The sequence below is a fragment of the Antechinus flavipes genome, chromosome 2, assembly GCF_016432865.1.
Source record: "Antechinus flavipes isolate AdamAnt ecotype Samford, QLD, Australia chromosome 2, AdamAnt_v2, whole genome shotgun sequence".
Lineage (NCBI taxonomy): Eukaryota > Metazoa > Chordata > Mammalia > Dasyuromorphia > Dasyuridae > Antechinus > Antechinus flavipes.
This window is the reverse complement of record NC_067399.1, coordinates 525480829-525495414: the sequence shown is the minus strand read 5'-3', so window position 1 is coordinate 525495414 and position 14586 is coordinate 525480829.

Sequence of the window (14586 nt, the reverse complement as noted above, 5' to 3'; positions counted from 1 at the left end):
TGTAGGTCTCTTCAGGCCTCTCTCAAATCATCCTTCTGATCGTTTCTTACAGAACAATAATATTCCGTAACATTCACATATCATAATTTATTCAGCCATTCTCCAACTGATGAGCATCCACTCAGTTTCCAGTTTCTTGCAATTACAAAAAGGGCTGTCACAAACATTTTTGCACATATGGGTCCTTTTCCCTTTTTTTATTATTTCTTTGGGATACAGGCCCAGTAGAGATGCTGCTGGGTCAAAGGGTATGCAAAGTTTGATAGTCCTTTAGGCAGTGTTTCAAATTGCTCTCCAGAATGGCTGGATCTGTTTACAGTTCCACCAACAATGTATTAGTGTCCCAGTTTTCCCACATCCCCTCCAACATTTGTCATTATCTTTTCCTGTCATCTTAGCCAATCTGAGAGGTGTGTAGTGATGTCTCAGACTTATCTAAATTTGCATTTCTCTGATCAACAGTGATTTGGAGCATCTTTTCATATGACTAGAAATAGTTTCAATTTATTTATCTAAAAATTGTTCATATCCTTTGACCACTTATCAATTGGACAATGGCTGGAATTCTTATAAATTTGAGTCAATTCTCTATATATTTTAGAAATGATGGCCAGATATCTTTATCTCTTTTTCTACCTCCAATTTTTAGCTTTCCTTTATGGTCTGTCTTCCTATTAGAATGTAAGCTCCTTGAAGAGCAGGATCTATATTTCTAACTACATGTACTGATATTACTGGGCTTTGCACAGGACCTGAAACATAGTGAGCATTTAATAAATGTTTTGTTGACTTATCTTTTCTCACTAAACTGTTATTAGTGTCCCCAAGAAGGGATTCCACTCTTATACCAGGTGAACTGTCCAACTGCAGCTATCAGCCCACAGTATCAGAAATTCTAGGTTGGATAGTAGTATCCATGGAACTCGAGTTACTATAAGGTCCTTTAATTTCAGAATGTCATAAGTCAGAAAACTGTGCTAAAATTATACTTCCCATATGAGAAAGGATTTAAAAAGTATAAGGCAAAAATTAGAGAGCTTTACCAAGAGCTCTCTAAGATGTGAAGGGCCCAATGTTCAATACTCCCCTCACTATACATATGTTGCACACATGTACTTAAGCTACCCAGAAATATTAGCTCCCCAGAGCCAGTTGGCCATAGTCTGCTAAACCTTGAGATCAAGAAGGAACTTTAGAGGATATTTAGCTCTCCCATTTTACACAGGAGGAAACTGAGGTTCTGTGAACTTAAAATGATTTGCCTGAGGTAATTTGCCTAAAATTTTGTCTCATTAGAGAGAGAATTTGAACCCGGGAAACTTATGCTCTTTCCCTTGTACCATTGTTAAGACTTCTGACTTTGTTCTTTTGTTCTCTCTCCCACTGAGATAATTATTAACTTTGCAGCCATAAAATAAAGGCAAATTTAGGGATACCAACTCAGAAATTCTGTGTCCCCTTGCTTTCTTCTGTTGCAATCAGGCATTCTCAAAATGATATATAGATTGTAACCTTTATTGCTATTGGCAGGAACTTTTTCTTGCAGCTCAGAGGGTCTGACTTTTTAATTGTGCCAATACAAAACTGAGTATCAGTATGTCATTCAAATATTTAGGAGAAAAAAAATGAAGATTTTATGACATTCCTATAATGTCCTAAAATAAAAGACTGAGGAGAAAAAAAAACACCTATCTTAAAATTAGAATTTGTAAATGCCTGTGTGTTTCCTGTCTTGTTTAAATCATGGTTTCAATGAATGAGAATTAACATTTTTAGCCCTGGAATGCCTGCCAGGGTGAGACAGAAGCAATCCTGGTAATAAACTTGCAAATATACTTAAGACACTTTCATATGGGCCTATTTCTAGTTATATATCTTTAAAAATATAGCTCTATTATGGATGCATTTCATTAGTTAAAAGGGTGACATTTCTCACTATTAATGAAATATAGCAATGTCCTATACAGATGAACCTGACATAAATATCTAATTCTAACCAATAGAGCTTTTATGCTACTATTGATAATAAAACTAGGCTCATGATTAAAAGAGAAATTCTACCTACGTCCCTAGAAGAACTCTTGTCGAGGAGAAGGATCATAAAATAAAGATGTATTGTAAAAGATGGCCATACTATACAAGTTTCCCATTTTTCTTAAAAGCACATGACAGAGCTATAGTGCAAACTCTTTGGGAAATAATTTACGTTGGGTGAAATCAAAGCCCAGAGAAGTTAATTGTCTTGGCCTGAGTCAGTCAGCAAATTTGTGGGAGGATGGGATTTGAATCCACAACAACTGAGTTATGAGGTTATTGCTTTCTCGGGGGGCATCGACTTTATATAAAACCAGAATATAACTGATTGTAAGAATCAATTAAATGATAGCTAGCATCTGAGTGTAAAGCCTATTGGGCTTTTTCCTTGCTCTAGGAATCGTCTATATAGTGTTGATAGCTGGTCATTATGTATTCTTATGACAAGAATTAGAAGTTATAATATGATTATAGTCATTCATTTTTATAGATTCCTTAAAACAACCTATGGCTTTTTAATTTGAGGGGGGGCAATTAAGAGACAACTAAATCAAGTACAGTAAAACCTCATTGATTTGGACTCCACTAAATTTAGAATTGTGAAAATATAACCTGTGCTGTGCTTCACTGAAGTCTACTTTTGCCCTGTCTATGAAAAAATGATTTGTGAAACAAATTAACAGTGTAAGTAAAGGGAACACATAAGCTACTAAATAGAATCAGATTTTTTTCCTTTTTTTAAAAGACGACATTCAAATAACTGACATAGAAATGTAGGCTATAATCATGTTTTTGACTAACAAAAATTTATATCCCATTATTATGCCTTTGCTTAACATAAGCACTCCCTTCTAACCTCCACTTTTTAGAATTTCTGGCTTTCTTCAAGGTTCAACTCAAGAATCAGTTGCTATATGAAGTTTCTCCTTATTCCTCTTATTTGCAGCACACTCCTCTTGGAAATTTCTTTGTCTTTACTTTGCATGCATTTTTGTATTTGTTCATATTGTTTTCTCCAAATAGACTGTATACTCCTTGAATATGGAGCTGTTTTTGTTGTTGTTGCTATTGTTGTTGTTATTGTTTTTAGTTCAATTCTTAAAATTTTATTTGAAAAAGCAGAGTAAGAGAAAAAGAAAAGCAGCAAAGGAATACAAAACTAAATAAAGCAAAACAAAAGAGAACATTGTCATGTGTCCAGAAGAACATCAGGGATGATTCAAAATATATAATGACAAATGACAAAATCAAGAAAGTACATACATTAGTAGAAGAAATTATATTCATGAATGTCCTTTTTCCTTTACTTCCTTGTAAATCATTTTTTGGGTCTCTGCTGCATAGCTTATTTAATTTATTCTTTTTTCCTCCTTCATTCCCCCCACCATGCCCAAGCAAGCTGCAGTAAAAAAAAAGATATCTACATATGTATACATGCACACATACCAATACACATATGCTTTTCCTATTCCTGCTGACTCTTTAATTAAATTCTGCTCCATAACTTGTCTTGCTATTAATTAATCTCCCCCCACCCAAGAATCCCTCCCTAGTCTTCTTTTCTCACCCTTTGCTTCCCCATCTGTCCATCCTTCCCCCTTATTTCTTTATACATTTTGGAGGATGCTATATACTTCATGGCATATATGTAGTGTTGCCTATTGCCATTCCTGATGTGAGTAGGTTTTCACAACTATAACCCCTCCTCCCCATTCTAATACCTCTGCATCTATTCTTCCACTGCACCTCATTTGCATAATATGATTACTATTTTTACCTTAACTCTGCCAATATTTCTTTTTAGCTGCCCTATTTTTTTTAATTAAAATTTTTAATTTCCAAAACATATGCATGAATATATGCATACCTATATCCTCTGAACTTCAGAGGCTTGATCTGGTGTTGATTTGAGTGACCAGGAGGATCTCAGACAAAGACTTGTCTATGCTCAGTCATCTTGGTTCTGCCCCCTCCCCAGCTACCTTTTGCTGATATGAATCTTAAACATATAATTTACATTTACATTACATAAACAATTTGTCCATGTTTAAACAGTTTGTCTATGTTGAGTTCCTTAAAATTGATTTTTGATATTGGCTTTTATATGTTAAATTTTTTATTAAGTACAGGTTTGGTTGATAGAAAGATTTGAAAATCTGTAAGTTCATTGAAGGTTCATTTTTTCTCATTTAAAATTATAGGTAATTTTGGAGGACATGATATTTCTGATCACAGACCTAGATCTTTTGATTGTCAGTAAATATGATTCTAGGACTTGTGGTCTTTTATTGTAGCTCCTGATAGGTCTAATTGTAGCTCCAGAATATTTGAATTGCTTTTTTTCTTGCCTCTTGCAAAATTTTTTCTTTGATCTATGGGCTTCTAAATTTGGCAATAATATTCCTGTGTGTTTTCCACAAAGGATCTCTTTGAGGTGGTGGTCAGTGGATTTTTTTCTATTTCTACTTTCCCCTCATGTTCTATCACTTCAGGACAATTTTCTTGGATTGTTTGATATATTATTATGTCAAGGTTATCTTTTTGTTCACAACTTTCTGACAGTACAGTTATTCTTATTGAAGCAGGCCGTGGTCTTTTAAGAAACTGCATTTGTGATTCCTTTCAGATTGATCTGTGATTCCTTTCAGATTCCCCCCTGGCTGATGCATTATCAGTCTAGGATGCCAGGATCTTTGATTCACAAATCCTGGTCAAAACATTCCTTTGAATTCCAATAGGAGATTCAGGGCTTGTCCCAGCCCCCATTGGAACTGAGCCAACTTGGACCCCCCGCCCCATTCTGATGATCTGCTCAGGTTTCCCAACCCCCACCAAGAAAACTTGGGACTCCATCCACGGGCCCCCTTTAGCTAAATATCTCATTAGAAAAAGAGCCAAATTAAAATCCTCTTTTTGCAGAGGTTCCAAACATGCCATGCTATGCTCTGTTTGGCACACCAAGGGCCTCTGCCCACTGGAATACTCGTTTCCAGTGCCATATTCCCTTTATCCTCACCTATTTCCCTACCAGACTTTATACTTGCAATCCCCCTAATAAACCTCTTTTATCAATCTAGGTTTTCAGGTCTGTAAATTCCTTTACAGAGAACTTCTTGTGCCACCAGAAGGGTATTCCCCAAAACTCCCTACCTTTGCACCGAATCCCAAGGAGGTGCAGGGGAGCCAAACCTACCCTGAACCCTGAACCTGCCACTAGATTTCATTTAACTCCTTGACAACCAGAAACCCTAATTTCATTTGGGTTCCCTAAATCTAAACCTCATCATTATGTTTTTTCTTCTTGATTTGTTTTCATATCTATCATTTTTCTTATTTTTCATATTCTGCTCTATTTTCTCATTCTTTATAATCTGTTTTATTATTTCTTGGTCTCTCATAGCTTCACTGGCTTTCCTTTGCCCAATTTCCCTCAATGTCTTGCATTTGATTTTTAAATTCTTTTTTGATTTCTTCTATAAATTCTCTTTGTGTGGGGAGCCATTGTTACTCTTTGAGGTAGAAAAAAAAATTTTTTTAACACTAAAATGTCCTCCTCTGAAGATGAACCCTGGTCTTACCAGTTCCCATAATATATTTCAATGGTGGGGTTTTGGGTTTTTTTTTTTTTTTTGCCAGTTTATTCTTTTTTAATGAGAGCTATTAGTGTCAGCACCTCAGGGTGAGAGGATAGTGCTCCAAACTTCCCTTCAGCTCTCCATTCTGACCAGGAACCCCAAACCAAGAACTCTACCTTTTTGCAAGTGCTCACAGCTACCAGCATCCCTGCTCTGCTACTTCTGCACTCATTAGGTGCTACTTCCTTCTCAGCTGCATCTCAGCAGCTCAGCTGGGCCTAGCATTACCAGTCAGTGGAAGTTCACTTTTTTTTCCTGGCCTCAAACCCTGATTTCACAGACTGGGAGGTGAAAGTCTTTGTAGTTCCTGCAGAGAATATAGCCACACCTAGCTGGCCCTAGACCTCCCCACCTGTTTCTGCCGAGTTAGCCTGGAAATGTTTGCAGCCTGGGGTCATTCTTCCGATCTTTTTGAGTTGTATCAGGAAGACCCTGTTCTGCCCCAAGTCTTCTTGATTTTTCACCAGTCATGAGGCACAAATTTGTTGTATTTGTGGGGGAAATATCAAGAGCTTGAAATTTACCAAGCTATTCAGGCAGCTTCCCAGAATCCTTGACAGGGGCTTGTCTTTGTATATCCATCATCTGGTGCCGTATCTGGCACATATTAGATGTTTAACTAATTCTTGTTGGATAAATACATAAATGATTCTTAAGTTTAACTAAGGACTATCAATAGAATAATGGCTAAATAAATTATGGTATGTGAATGTAATGAAATAATATTGTGCTGGAAGAAATGATGAAAAGGTTTTAGAGAACTTGGGAAGATTTGTGTAATTAATGCAGATATAACAAAAATTATATAAAACAACATAATAAAAACAAAAAAATTAGAAGAATTTAGAATTCTAATCAATATAGTCATGAACCAATGCCAGAGCCTGACAGAGAGCTTATTGTACTTGATATATAGAATTCAACATATTTTAACATGGTCAGTATGAAAATGTAATTTGCTTGATTGGGCACATTTGTTAGAAGGGCTTGATTTGATTTTGTTTTCCCAAGAGATGGAAAAGAAAATTTCCTTTTTCTTTCCCTCCAAAGTCTTTTATGCTCTGAAGACATAACTTTTATCATGTTACCCTTTCTTTAAAAGCTCCTATCACCTTCAGTATAACCTTTAGATTCTTTAGCCTGAAATTCAAAATAGTCCAAGAAATTGACCTTATCTATCTTATCTCCTACTTTCCTACATTCTACTCCAGCTGAGTTGGTTACTCATTCCTTCGATATGGTACATTTCCTTTGTCTCTAAGCTTTTGTTGTTCCTATCTGGAATATCTTTCCCTTTCTTTACATTCAAAACAAATCTCAAGTCCCAACCCTCTCTCTATTCCATAAAATCTTCCTTCTCTGATCACTCTAATTTTCATCGTTCTTTATTTTATATGAACTCTTACAATGACTGTTGCCTGCAAGGCTCAGCATGCCATTTTGTGACTTCAGTTCTATTGCTGTCAGGGCAAAACAGTGCCATAGAAAGAACACTAAACCTGACAGCACAAGATGTGAGTTTGAATCCTAACTGCCATTTTCTACCTTTATGATGTTGGAAAAATTACTTAAGTTCTCTGCATCTATTTCCTCATATGCAAAATGATACAGTTAAGCTATGTGAACTTTTAAGTCACTTCCAGCTCTAAGAAGCTTCCCTTTTACACTTTTAGATTAGTGGTGTACTATTCTTTTATTCTTGAATTACTATATGATTTATTTACATATTTTATTTGCCTAATCTCTGATAGGCTCATCAAGATCAACATCTGTCTTTATAGTCTATGTATCTCCATGGTAGCTAGAAAGTTTCTAAAATCAACAAAAAACAAAGCAAAACAAACAAACAAAAAACTAGGTCTGTGACCAAAAATACCATCTCCAGCCAAATTAACCATAATATTGAATGGAAAAAATGGATATTCAAAGAACTTGCAGATTTTTAGAACTTTATTTCTACCAAACCTGAACTCATAGAAAATTTAACATTTAAGAGCCAACATCAAAGATTAATTTCAAGGGACTACAAGGACAATTTTTTTTTACATGAAAATGTATACCATAAGATTGATATCAGTAATTGGGTACCATGAAGAGTACAGTAACCTCCAAAATGTATAAAGTAACATTGAATAAGATGAAGTATTGAAGAATGTATAGATTTATAGCAGTGAGATAAGGTGTGTAGATTAATGGAAAAAGGATAAAGAAGGAGAGAAAAGGTAGGAAAAGAAGATAAAGAAGTGAAATATGAGTGAGGTTAAGTAATAGCAAGGCAAGTTAAGGAGGAGAATTAAAGTAGAAGAGGTAGCAGGGATAGGAAATAAGAGGTATATAAAAACACCAGAAGAAGGATAAGGAATAGAATTTGTTAGGAAAAAATAATTTAGGACTAATAATCATTGATCTCAAAGTCAAACTTAAAGATTCAATCAAGTGAAAAATATATTTAATATTAATATTGTCTTAGATGCATGTTTATATATATTTATGTGTTCATATTTATACATATATATGTATGAAGGTAGTTTTATGAATATGCATATATAGCTATATGAATTTCTGTAGATATGAATTTATATATGTATATAGATATATCTATGTATAAACACACATATATATATATTTATATTCATATATATATACACATACATACATGCATATATACATACACCCATGCTTACTCTTCAAGGAGGAAGGGAGAATAAAAGAGGAAGCAAGAATAGAGTTAAAAGTACATAGCAGAAAGTAAAAGAAAATCTATAAGGAAGATGTACTGCTGGGCACATGACAATGTTTTGTTTTGTTTTGTTTCATTTTTTCATTTTATTTTTCTTTCTTTTTTTTTTTTAATTTTCCTTAAGACTAGAGAAACAGATAAAGAGACAGAGAGATTTAAGAAGATACATTGAAAAAAATCTAAATAAAGCTTTTACTTCAATTGCTGCTTCTTAATTCATTAATATGGAATGGGAGGATGGGATAAGATTAATTTTCTCTAATATTCTACTGAATCTATGATCCTATCAATGTGAATATTTCCTCTAAATATACAGATTATAATTCATTTGTTCTTGCCTATTGTTCACATCCTCCCTTAAATTTACCACAGGGTGCCTACCCAAGATGTTGGGGAATTTCCTCACATTCTTCTGACATTGCATAGATATCAAAAGAGGATTCAGGCTTTCTATTGAGCATTCCTTATGCTTATTCTGTAACTATCCACTCTTTTATTCTGTTTGAACATTTTTGTCTGATGACATCCTTCACAACACTACTCCTGTGTAATCCTTTATTTGTAATGTGTTGTAAAGTCTGTTCACATCCACCATATAGCCTCTCCATTGCTCTTTGGATGATCCATGTCTCACAAACATACACTAACACTGGAAGAACAAAAGAAAGATGAACTTGTTTTAGAGAGGCTTAGGAGTCGTTAAAAGCACTATACAATTTCCCAAAGGCAATTGAATCTACTCTCTACTACTACCTCTGTTTAATTCTATGCCAAGATAGTTGTCTATATCTGTATGCTGATGAATGACATCTTTATGTTATCCATCAAATTTCATATTATAGAATTCTTTACTCATTTTCCCCCTATTATAGATGATGTTTAGACAAAACTTTTCTGAGAGTTTATAGATCTGAAAGGATTTACAATGTTTCTGAGTTTGATTTCAGTAATATGGCAATACTATTATATTGCCTATATTCATCTATAAATGGCAACATCTGGAGGCTCTCACAATCTGCAGAGAATTTATTTTAGATTTAGACCCTAAATTGGATCTATTAAGATCCAGTGAATAGAACACTGGGTCTGAAGTAGGAAGGCCTAAATTCAAGTCTATCTTCAGATACTAAATACTTATATTTCCCTGGAAAGTCACTTCACCTTTATTTGCCTCAGTTCATCAAGTAGAAAATAGGGATAATAATAGAACTTCCCTTCCAGGATTGTTGTGAGGATCAAATGACATAATACTTGTAAAGCACTTAGTACAGTACCTGATATGTAATAAGACTATATAAATTGTAATTATTATCCTTGAATCCTTGTATCTTTGATGGTCATGTCTTCCTCTTTTATGTTTAGCTTGATATTAATAAAATAAGAGGTTCATAAAACAAAGTTGAATTGCTATTCTATCTTTTTTTCTTAATGTTTCCCAATTACATGTAAGAACAATTTTAACATTTTTTTAAAATTTGAGTTCCAAATTTTTTCTTTTCCCTTCCTCTCTCCCTCATAGAGAAGTCAAACAATTTGACACAGATCATACTTGTGATGTCATATAAAACACATTTCCATGTAAGCCATTTTGTGAAAGAAAACAGACAACAAAACCCAAGAAAAATAAGGTATAGAAAAAGCATTCAATTCTTTCTCTGGAGATAAACAATACCTTTTATCTTAAGTTCTAAAGAATTGTTTTGGATCATTGTAGTGCTAATAATAGCTTTCTTCATAGTAGATCATAATACAATATTGCTGTTACTATGTATGTTTTTCTGGTTTTGCTCATTTCAATTTGCAACAGTTCATGTAAGTCTTTCCTTGTTTTTTTCTGAGACCATCCTGCTTGTGATTTCTTAAAGCATAATAGTATTACATTATAATAATATAAACTGCTTATTCTGGTATTTCTTAATTTATGGACATTCCCCAATTTCTATTTTTTTTGCTAACATTAAAAGAGCTGCTATAAATATTTTTATACACATGGGGCCTTTTCCTTTTTGTTTTTTTTATCTCTTTGGGATACAGAACAAGTGGTGATATTTCTTGATTAAAGACTATGCATGGTTTTAGATCCTTTTGCACATATCTCCAAATTGCTTGCCAGAATGATTGGATCAGTATACAACTTCACCAATAGTACATTAGTGTTTTTTGAGACATCAAGAAACAATCAAACAAAATCAAAAGAATGAAAAAATAAAAGATAATTGAATTATCTCAATGGAAAAACAACTGACTTGGAAAATATAAAAGAGATAATTTAATCCCATATCCCTTCCAACATCCATCATTTTCCTTTTCTGTCTATACTGCCCAATCTGACAGCTGTGAAATAGTATCTCAGAGTTGTTTTAATATGATTTCTCTCATCATTAGTGATTTACATTTTAATAGATAGTTTTGATTATTTTGTCTGAAAACTGTCTGCTCAAATCCTTTGAGTACTTATCAATTGAGAAATCTTTTATTTCTTTAAATTTGACTGTTCAAGAAATGAAGTCTTTATCAGAGAAACTCAATATATATATTTTTTTTCACAATAGTGATTACCAATTATGTATTTTTACCCTGTTCATTCGTAAGTGTTTTACTTCTGACTTTTACCTCCCCCAAACTACACTCCCTTTTTAGAAACTCTCCTTACCCCTGTCCCTTGTTTTATCTTCTTTTCACTCTATTTTCCTGTATGGCAAGATATATTTCTACAATCAACCAAGTGTATTTATTTTATTCCTTCTTTGAGCCAAGTCTTATGAGAATAAGATTCATGTTTTGCCCTCCCCAATTTGCCCAATTTCCCCTCTACTGTGAAATTTCTTTCAGGTTTCTTATATATATATCAGGCAATTTATTCCATTTTCTTCCTTTCACTTTTTTTCTGGTGCATTCTTCTTTCCATCTCTTAATTTTATTTTTTGAGATACTTCATGCTATCACACTCAACTCACACTTCTGTCTGTGTATTCTAATTGCCAAAATAATGAAAAAGGTTTTTTTGTGAGTTATAAACATTATTTTCCTATATAGGAATACAAATGATTTAAACTTATCAAATTCCCTTATGACTTTTCTTTCTATTTGCCTTTTTAATGCTTCTTTTGCCTCTTGTATTAGAAAGCCAAATTTTCCATTCTGCTCTAGTCTTTCATCAGGAATGCTAAAAAAAGCCTTCTATTTCACTAAATATCCTTCCCTTCCTTCTTCTCTCCCCCTCCCCCCCCCCCCCCCGAAGGATTATACTGTTTTTCTAGGTAGATGATTCTTGGTTGTAATCCTAGCTCTTTTGATGTTTGGAATATCATATCCCAAAATCTCTAATTCCTTAATGTAGGAGTTGCTCAATCTTGTGTGATCCTGACTATGATCCAATAGTTGGATTATTTCTTTTTGAATACTTGCAATATTTTCTCCTTGATATAGGGCATAGGATCTTTTAAAATTTTTCATTAAAGCTTTTTATCTTCAAAATATATACATGGATAATTTTCAGCATTCATCCTTGAAAAACCTTGTGTTCCAAACTGATGCTGAGTGAAATGAGTAGGGCCAGGAAAACATTATATACTTCAACAACAATACTATATGATGATCAATTCTGATGGACCTGGCCATCTTCAGCAATGAGATGAACCAAATCGGTTCTAATGGAGCAGTAATGAACTGAACCAGCTACACCCAGCAAAAGAACTTTGGGAGATGACTAAGAACCATTCCATTGAATTCCCAATCCCTCTATTTTTGTCTGCCTACATTTTGGATTTCCTTCACAGGCTAATTGTACAATATTTCAGAGTCCGATTCTTTTTGTACAGCAAAATACCAGTTTGGTTATGTATACTTATTGTGTATCTAATTTATACTTTAATATATTTAACATCTACTGGTCATCCTGCCATCTAGGGAGGGGATGGGGGGGAGGAGGGGAAAAATTGGAACAAAAGGTTTGGCAATTGTTAATGCTGTAAAATTACCAGTTCATATAACTTGTAAATAAAAAGCTATTTAAAAAAAAAAGAAAAGAAAAATCTTGTGTTCCAAATTTTTTCCTCCCTTCCCACAACCCCTCTCCTAGATGGCAAATAATCCAATATATGTTTAAAATGTGCATTTTTTCGATACATATTTCCACAAATATCATGCTGCACAAGAAAAATCATATCAAAAAGGGAAAAAATGAGAAAGAAAACAAAATGCAAGCAAACAATAACAAAAAGAGTGAAAATACTATGTTGTGATCCACAATCAGTTTCCTCTCTCTGATTGTAGATGACTCTCTTCATTGAAAGACCTTTGGAACTGGTCTGAATCACCTCATTGTTGAAGAGAGCCATGTCCATCAGAATCGATCATCATATAATCTTGCTGTTACCATGTATAATAATCTCCTGGTTTTGCTCATTTCACTTAGCGTCAGTTCATGTAAGTCTCTCCAGACCTCTCTGAAATCATCCTGCTGATTATTTCTTATAGAACAATAATATTCCATAACATTCATATACTATAACTTATTCAGCCATTCTCCAACTGATGGATATTCACTCAGTTTCCAATTTCTTGCCACTACAAAAAGGGCTGCCACAAACATTTTTGCACATGTGAGTTCCTTTCTCTCCATTATGATCTCTTTGGGTTAAAAGCCCAGTAGAAACAGTACAGGATCAAAGGCTATGCACAATTTGATAGGATGTGGTTCCAAATTACTCCAGTAATTTGGTAGGATTAGTTCACAACTCCACCAACAATGTATTAGTATCTCAGTTTTCCCACATTCCCCTCCAACGTTCAGCATTATCTTTTCCTGTCATCTTAGCCAATTTGAGAGGTGTGCAGCAGTACCTCAGAATTGTCTTAATTTGCATTTCTCTGATCAATGGTGATTTAGAGTACCTTTTCATATGACTAAAAATGATTTTGATTTCTTCCTCTGAAAATTGTTGGTTCATAGGCTTTAACCATTTATCAGTTGGAGAATGGCTTAAATTCTTATAAATTTAAGTCAGTTTTCTATATATTTTAGAAATGAGGCTTTTTCAAAACTCTTGAATGTAAAAAAAATTTTCCCCAGGTTATTGCTTCCCTTCTAATCTTGTCAGCATTGGTTTTGTTTGTACAAAATCTTTTTAACTTAATATAATCAAAATCATTCCTTTTATATTCAATAATGTGCTCCAGTTCTTCTTTGGCCACAAATTCTTTCCTTCTCCATATATCTGAAAGATAAATTTATTCTTTGTTTTTCTGATTTGCTTACAATAACACTGTTTAGGACATGGGATCCTTTTTAGGAAACAAGTGGTGGATTCTTTCAATTTCTATTTTTTCTCTAGTTCTAGAATATCAGGGCAATTTTCTTTGATAATTTCTTGAAAGATAATATCTAATCTTTTTTTTTTTTTTTTTGGTCATGACTTTCAGTAATGCAATAATGTTAAAAGTTATTTTTCCAGTGAGATAATTCAAATTGTCTTCTGTCTTTTTCATTCTTTTGATTTTCTCATTATGTCTCCTAAAGTTATCAGTTTCCAATTGCCCAGTTCTAACTTTTAAGGTATTATTTTCTTCAGTGAGATTTTGCACCTGTTTTTCCATTTGGCCCATTCTGCTTTTAAAGGCATTCCTCTCTTTATTGGATTTTTATGACTCTTTTATCATTTGGCCTATTCTGTTTTTAAGGTGTTATTTTCTTCAGTATATTTATGTATTGTTGACTCTTTTCTCATGATTTTCTTGCATTATTCTATTTCTCTTCACAATTTTTCCTCTACTCTCTTATTTGATTTTTAAAAACCTTTTTGGGTTCTTCCATGGACTGAGACCAATTCAATTTTTCTTGGAATCTTGGGATGCAGGAATTTTGACTTTGTTGTCTTCTTTTGTTAAATGAAATTAAAAAAAATAATAACTTTCTATGGTCAGAATATTTTCTGTTGTTTGTTCATTTTCTAGTCTGTTTCTTGAATTTTAACTCCATGCTAAAGTTGGCTTCTGTTCCCTAAGTAGAGGAGACATTCACTCAAACTTCAGATGTTTTTGTGCAGATGTTCTCAAAGGCAATTCTGGTGACCTGTAATTTTTTTACTTTTATGGTATGATCTAATTTTTCTCATTTCTCATATTTCATATATATATCTATATTTTTCCATATATGTATCATTATGAGAGAATCCA